The sequence below is a fragment of the Hyperolius riggenbachi genome, chromosome 2 (assembly GCF_040937935.1).
Source record: "Hyperolius riggenbachi isolate aHypRig1 chromosome 2, aHypRig1.pri, whole genome shotgun sequence".
In the NCBI taxonomy this organism is placed as follows: Eukaryota; Metazoa; Chordata; class Amphibia; order Anura; family Hyperoliidae; genus Hyperolius; species Hyperolius riggenbachi.
In genome coordinates this window covers 525,929,641-525,937,368 of record NC_090647.1, presented here as the reverse complement: position 1 = coordinate 525,937,368, position 7,728 = coordinate 525,929,641, and the positions used below count along the sequence as shown (strand labels likewise).

At 46.3% G+C, this 7,728-nt stretch overlaps 1 protein-coding gene across 6 annotated transcripts in view; it reads left to right on the top strand.

The window, feature by feature from the left end:
- The window catches only part of GRIK1 (glutamate ionotropic receptor kainate type subunit 1), a 599,538-nt gene that overhangs the window by 291,346 nt on the left and 300,464 nt on the right, over positions 1 to 7,728 (top strand). The window lies entirely within an intron of this gene.

Here is a 7,728-nt window from a genome sequence, read left to right as displayed (position 1 = left end):
GCTGCCCGCCTCCTTGATTTTGCTCCCTTAGTTGGGAGCATTCTGCACCTGCACAGTTCGTTAAAGTGAACCTCCGGACTAAAAATCTACTCAGCAGAACTGAAAACGCTTGGTGTTTCTTTAACAGTTTCACAGCATCAGAACTTTGTTTTTCTTACCAAAGCATCATTTCTAGCTGCATTTTTAGCTAAGATCCACCCATCAAAGAATACTGCCTGGGCTTTTTTTTCCTAAAGCTGTGCAAAGCATGGTGGGATTTCCTATGTTGTTATTCACATTGCCTAGCAACTGGGAGGGGTGATCAGCACACAGGACAGTTGGAACTGTGTCTCATGCTCCCTGTCGCCTCCTTTCAACCAAAAAGATGGCTGCCCTCATGAAATCAAACATTTGCCTGTTCTTTTAAAACAGGGTGGGTAAGAGATTATAATACCTATCTCTTTTAACATAACTAATGTAACTTAATGACAGTATGTTTGTTTAGGCTGGAGTTCCTCTTTAAGGCGTGTAACTGTGCATGGGAGTGAAACCAAGGGCCCGTGGCCAGGGCTGTGCATGAACAGTTTTCCCCCCGACTGGCATAGTTGGGGTCTTTTTTGGAGCTCCCAGACACGGAACAGATATGACCAGACAGACACTGAGGGATCCCACAGACTACAGGGGGCTAGAGGAAGCTCCAGGTGAGTATAAAACCTTTTGTGTTGTTGGTCACAGGTTCATGTTAAGAAAAAAAACAAAAAACAAAACTTACCCTCTGCCATGTAGTAGCATGGGTACAGGAATGTTCTTACATACCTAGAATAAGAGATCCCAGCTCAGCATGCAGGAATCCAGCAGATACACATTATAGCTCCAGCATTTGGCCGCTACAGATGTCCAGGGTTGGATTTCTGGAAAGGGCACAAAGGCTTGGGCCTTAGGTAGCTGCAGCTCAAGGGGGCAGGGCCGACGCTACCATAGAGGCAAAGGAGGCAGCTGCCCCAGGGCCCCAGAGCTTGTAGGGGCCCCCAGTGGCTACAAGAGGAAAACATTTTTTTTCAAATCGACCTTATAGTTCCTGAGAAAATCGATTTTAAAGTTTCAAAGGAAAAAAAATACACAATTAAAAACCAGCTGATTTTAATGGTTAATAGCAAATCCACCTTAAATGCTAGAAACCCTAAATTTGCAGGATATGTTAAGGAGATCATTGGGAATAAGAGGAAAAAACAATTTTTCAAAAAGACCTTATAGTTTTTGAAAAAATCGATTTTAAAGTTTCGAAGGAAAAAAGTATACCTTTAAATGCGGTAAATGTCACTTTTAGTACCTAACGGTAGTGTAATTTAACATGTATCAAAAGAAAGAGCAATAAATTTACTGACAGGGTTTCCAGGGGGTCCATACGCAGCCGCATCGCTTTGGCCAGGGATCGCTATACAGCCGCAATATGGTTGTATGAAGATCTCTGGCATTTTTTTCCTATTTTCCCAATTTTTATTTTTATGTTTAGAGCGTGGGAATTTTTTTTTAAAATTATGTGGGTTCCCCCGTCCTGAAACTTTTTAACCCCTTGTCCCCCATGCAGGCTGGGGTAGCCAGAATGTGGAGCTCCGACCGATTGGGGCTTCAAACCCTGACTATACCAGCTGCAAAAAAGGTCCCTTAATGCCAATTTTTGCTCCGGGGTATCTGTTGGGGGGGGGGGGGCAGGTTTATATTGCCCTGGGGCCCCATTGTTGCTTCAACCGGTCCTGCAAGGGGGCATCTGGACTAGTGTTGGGCGAACACCTGGATGTTCGGGTTCAGGCCGAACATGGGCCAGATGTTCGGCATGTTCGGCCCGAACCCCGAACTCAATGGAAGTCAATGGGGACCCGAACATGCCGCAATACGGCCCCCCTATGGGGTCACAGGCATAAGGGGGAGCATGCCCCGATTGCGGGGGGGGGGGGGGGTCGGAAATTCCCCCCACCCCCTCCGCTAGCGCTCCCCCCTCTGCCCGCTTCCCCATAAAAAAAGTTTGTTGAAAGTTAATAGTACCGGTGGCTGGCTCAGTGGCTGGCTGGCTGGCAGTGGTGTGCGTGAGGAGGAGGAGTCCGACTAGGACGCGTTGAGGCCAGGCAGCGGGCGGTTCAGCGGTAGTACCCTTGTGGTACTTCCGCCCTTTCTCTGACCTCACGTCCTCTACGTGATGACGCATACAAGGGTACGCGTGCGTACCCTCGCATGCGTCATCACGTAGAGGACGTGAGGTCAGAGAAAGGGCGAAAGTACCACAAGGGTACTACCGCTGAACCGCCCGCTGCCCGGCCTCAATGCGTCCTAGTCGGACTCCTCCTCCTCACTCACACCACTGCCAGCCAGCCACTGCACTGAGCCAGCCACCGGTACTATTAACTTTCAACAAACTTTTTTTTATGGGGAAGCGGGCAGAGGGGGGAGCGCTAGCGGAGGGGGTGGGGGGAATTTCCGCCCCCCCCCCCCCCCCGCGATCGGGGCATGCTCCCCCCTTATGCCTGCGACCCCATAGGGGGGGCGTATTCGGGAGAACAGGGCCCTGTTCGGCCCTGTTCGGCGGGCATTGAGTAGTTCGGGCGAACCCGAACTGAAAAGGCCGAACACCATCAGGTGTTCGGCCGAACTCGAACATCACCCGAACAGGGTGATGTTCTGCAGAACCCGAACAGTGGCGAACACTGTTCGCCCAACACTACTCTGGACATGGAAGAAGGGTTGCATATGTGGAGCAGCACAGAAGAGTGCTGCCGCCCAAGACAGCTGTACAGGAAAGAGAGAGGCTGCTGTACATGGATAGTACATGGAATGGGGGGGGGGGGGGGGGGTGGACTGCTGCCTGTAGAAAGAGACCAACAAGAAGATTGACCTAGGGGTGCTTCAAGCTGCAATCGATTGGAAATCAGTCTGCAGTGTATTGGCAGGCAACAGATCTCTCTGACTGGATTTGATCAGAGAGAGATCTGTCTCATGGTCGATCTGCTCAAATATCGCCAGATGTATGGGCAGCTTAAAGAACAACTGAAGTGAGAGGTATATGGAGGCTGCCATATTTATTTCCTGTTAAGCAATACCAGTTGCCTGGCTATCCTGCTGATTCTCTGCCTCTAATACTTTTAGCTATAGACCCTGAACAAGCATGCAGCAGATCAGGTGTTTCTGACTTTTTTTTATCAAATCTGACTGATTAGCTGCATGCTTGTTGCTTGTGTGATTCAGACACTACTGCAGCCAAATCGATCAGCATGGCTATGGCAGCCTCCATATACCTCTTACTTCAGTTGTCCTTTAAAGAGAACCTGTACTGAGTAAAAATATTTAAAATAAACACATGAGGTAACTTCAAATGAACATTACACAGTTACCTTGCCATCAGTTCCTCTCAGAAGCTCACCATTTTCTTCTGACAATAATCCCTTCCAGTTCTGAGAATATTTTGTCAGATCTGAAATATATCAGTTGCTGCCAGTAAAATATCAGTTGCTGTCAGTTATAGCTGAGAGCAAAATTGATGTACCAGGTAATGCCCATGTTTCCCTATGGCTCAAGTGGGCGATGTTACAGTTTAACTGTGTGCTGACCAGAAAGCTGTTATAGGTAATGGCCATTTTCAAAATGGAGGAGGAAAATTCCCTTGATCACAGTGAACAAATAGGATGCGGGACAGGAGAAAGTCACTGAGGAGTAGATTACATGGAAGGCAAGTATGACTTGTGTATGCTTATTTTGACTTTTAATTTTCAGTTCAGGTTTTCTTAAAAGAGGAATTCCAAGGAAAATAATGTAATACCAAAAGTGATTCATTTTTACAATAATTATGTATAAATGATTTAGTCAGTGTTTGCCCATTGTAAAATATTTGAAATCCCTGATTTATAATCTGACATTTATCACATGGTGACATTTCTACTGTGGGCAGGTGATGTAGCTGCTGCTTGCTGTTTTGGCAGTTGGAAACTGTTGTAAACAGCTATTTCCCACAATGCAACAAGGTTCACAGACAGGAAATTGCCAGAAGTACCTCGGTACTCAGAGCTTCTTGTGGGAGGGGTTTCACCACAATATCAGCCATGCAGAGCCCCCTGATGGTCTGTTTGTGAAAAGGAATAGATTTCTCATGTAAAAGGGGGTATCAGCTACTGATTGGGATAAAGTTCAATTCTTGGCCAGAGTTTCTCTTTGAAGGAAATCTGTAATGAAAAAAAAAACAGCCCCTATTGGGGTGATTACCTCAGGCGGGGGAAATCTCTGGATCCTAACAAGGCTTCCCCCATCCTCTTCAGCCTCGTGAAAGCCCCCCGTAGAAAGCCCCCGATCTCCACGTACGGCAATATTGACCTTTTGGGCTCAGGCGCAGTAGAAGCTTTTCGATCATCCTCTGGTGGAAACAGCCGAGCCCCATCGGGTTTGGCGCCTGCGCAGTAGAGCGGATCTGATCAGGCTCGGCTATTTCCGCCGAAACTCATCGGAAAGCAGCTACTGCGATGGAGCACTGAGGGTACATATTGCTGCACGCTGCTGCGCCAGCACAATACTTGTAGGCGCTTGTCAGGGGGAGCAAGTGCTGGATCCCCAACGCGACAGACTACGGGGGAAGCCTCATTAGGATCTTGAGACTTCCCCCACCCAAGGTAAGAACCCCATAGGGACTGTTTTTGTTTTTTGGTTTTTTTCTGTTACAGGTGTACTTTAAGGCAGAGCACCTGAGGATCCATTCCATCCAGTCATTTCAAGGTTGACCTGTCTCAATACCTCATGCAACATTTAAAGGGGCACTATGGCGATAATTGTAAAATTTAAAATATGTGCAAACATATACGAATAAAACTTGTGTTTCTTCCAGAGTAAAATGAGCCATAAATTACTTTTCTCCTATGTTGCTGTCACTTACAGTAGGTAGTAGAAATCTGACATAAGTGAAAGGTTTTGGACTAGTCCATCTCTTCATGGGGGATTCTCAGGGATTAATTATTTCAAAAGCACTTAGTGAATGGCAGTTGCTCTGTCCAACTGCCAAAAACCTGTGTAGTGAGCTGGGAAGCTGGCCAGCATCATTGTTTAAATGCTTTTTACGGAATATCTTTATAAAGAATAAAAGCCTTGCTGAGAATCCCCTATGAAGAGATGGACTAGTCCAAAACCTGTCACTTCTGTCAGATTTCTACTACTTACTGTAAGTGACAGCAACATAGGAGAAAAGTAATTTATGGCTCATTTTACTCAGGAAAAACGTACTTCTTATTTATATATGTTTGCACATATTTTAAATTTTACAGTTGTTCGCCATAGTGCCCCTTTAAATATCTAAAATCAATTTGCCTATTATTGTTCATTTTTTCAAGTTTTTTTGGGTCACATTTATTGTGCAAGTTTTCCATAAAAGGAGGAGGGCTTCAGAAAATTATTTTTCTGCCTAGGTTCCGTCGTAGAGCACCTATGGGTGAGTTTCTGTGTAACAAAAAAGCATTGATAGCATGAAAAGGGAAGTTAAATGTTACGACGCTTCATCTGATGGCCAGCTGAGAAGTTTTACATTTACAAAAAGAAAAAAATACTTATGATAATTGCTGAAATGCAAGGGTTTGAAAAGGCTGATTGAGCTTAAGTGTCCATTGTGGAGACTTCACACAGCAAGATGGGATTCTGAATACTCTCCTGGCTCAGATAGGCATGAACAAGTACCTTTTGTTTCTTGCCTTGCACGTGGGACGTGCACAATAGCAACAGAAAACTGTCAAAAAGAAGAACACTTGCTTCAAGTGCTGTTTGGACGTTGTTGTTCAGACACAAAGGCCTGTTCTTTGTTGCTTGATTGTGGCAGTCAATTAATGATGCTGGAAAATTGGACATTGTTCTCTTATATCTATAAATATACAATGTAAGTCAAGACAAGACAAATAACATTTATATTGCGCTTTTCTCCTGGCGGACTCAAAGCGCCAGAGCAGCAACCGCCAGAGCAGCAACCACTAGGGCAGTAGTAGTGTTAGGGAGACATGCCAAAGGTCTCCTACTGAACAGGTGCTGGCTTACGGAACAGGCAGAGCCAAGTTTCAAACCCTGGTCTCCTGTGTCAGAGGCCGAGCCCTTAAAGAGAATCTGTATTGTTAAAATCGCTCAAAAGTAAACATACCAGTGCATTAGGGGACATCTCCTATTACCCTCTGTCACAATTTCACCGCTCCTCGCCGCATTAAAAGTGGTTAAAAACAGTTTTAAAAAGTTTGTTTGTAAACAAACAAAATGGCCACCAAAACAGGAAGTAGGTTGATGTACAGTATGTCCACACATAGAAAAATTCATCCATACACAAGCAGGCTGTATACAGCCTTCCTTTTGAATCTCAAAAGATCATTTGTGTGTTTTTCCCCCTGTTCTCATGCACTGAAGTTTCAGGCTGCTCTTTTCTTCCTGCAAACAGCTTTGCCCTTGTTTGTAATTCCTCAGTATGTGAAAGCCCAGCCAGCTCAGAGGACGATTTATCCAGCTTGTAAAAGATAAGAGAGAAGAGAGAAGCTGCTCTAATCCTAAATAGCACACAGGCAGTGTGCAGAGAGGGGCCGGTAAGGGGGAGTTCATAGCAGAACCACAACACTGGAGAACTTGGCAGCCTTCCAGACACAGGCTTAAAAGTCTTGACAGGTGAAAGATACATTGATTTATTACAGAGACAGTGATAGTATAAAGTGCTGCAGTAAAGGTGGCCATACACTGGTCGATTTGCCATCAGATTCCACCAACAGATAGATCCCTCTCTGATCGAATCTGATCAGAGAGGGATCGTATGGCTACCTTTACAGCAAACAGATTGTGAACCGATTTCAGCCTAAAACCGTTCACAATCTGTTGTGGTGGTGCTGCTGCTGCTGCTCCGCCCGCCCGCATACATTACCTGCTCCGCCGGCGCGACTCCAGTCCCCCGGTCACCGCTGCTCTGTCTGCGCTCTGGTCTCTAGGTCCGGCATGCCTCACTTCTTCTAGCCCGGCAGGAAGTTTAAACAGTAGAGGGCGCTCTACTGTTTAAACTTCCTGCCGGGCTAGAAGAAGTGAGGCATGCCGGACCTGGAGACCAGAGCGCAGACAGAGCAGCGGTGACCGGGAGACTGGAGTCGCGGCGGCGGAGCAGGTAATGTATGCGGGCTCTATTGCGTCGGTCGTCGGGCACTCGAACGCCGCTAGCGATGCGTTGTTTTCCCGCGGGCGATCGACGGTTATTTTCCGCACGGCGCGATCGACGGGATCGGACGAAATGGATCGAAATTCGGCGTGTAGCGTGAACGATTGGCAGCAGATTCGATCCCAGTGATCGAATCTGCTGTCGAAACGGGCACAAATCGGGCCAGTGTATGGCCAGCTTAAGCCAGAACAGATTAGAATAGCTTTTGGAACTTGTAGGATGATAAAAAACAGGATGCAATTTTTGTTACGGAGTCTCTTTAAACATTTTAGTGCAAATCAGATGTTTGACTTAAGTTGGACGGAATTTGCTGCATGCTTGTTTCAGGTGTGTGATTCAGACACTACTGATGCATGAAAGGTCAGCAGGTTGACAGGCAACTGGTATTGTGCAAAAGAAAATCAATATGGCAGCCTCCATATACCGCCTTGTTATCCCCAGCAACATCCCTCCAAATGTTAGATGGTATAATTCTTCCAGCTCAATCCCGGTGCCCATGCATTGCTTTACCTGTCCGCTGTCCCCCAACGAGTGTCCGCATTCTTCTCCCTCAT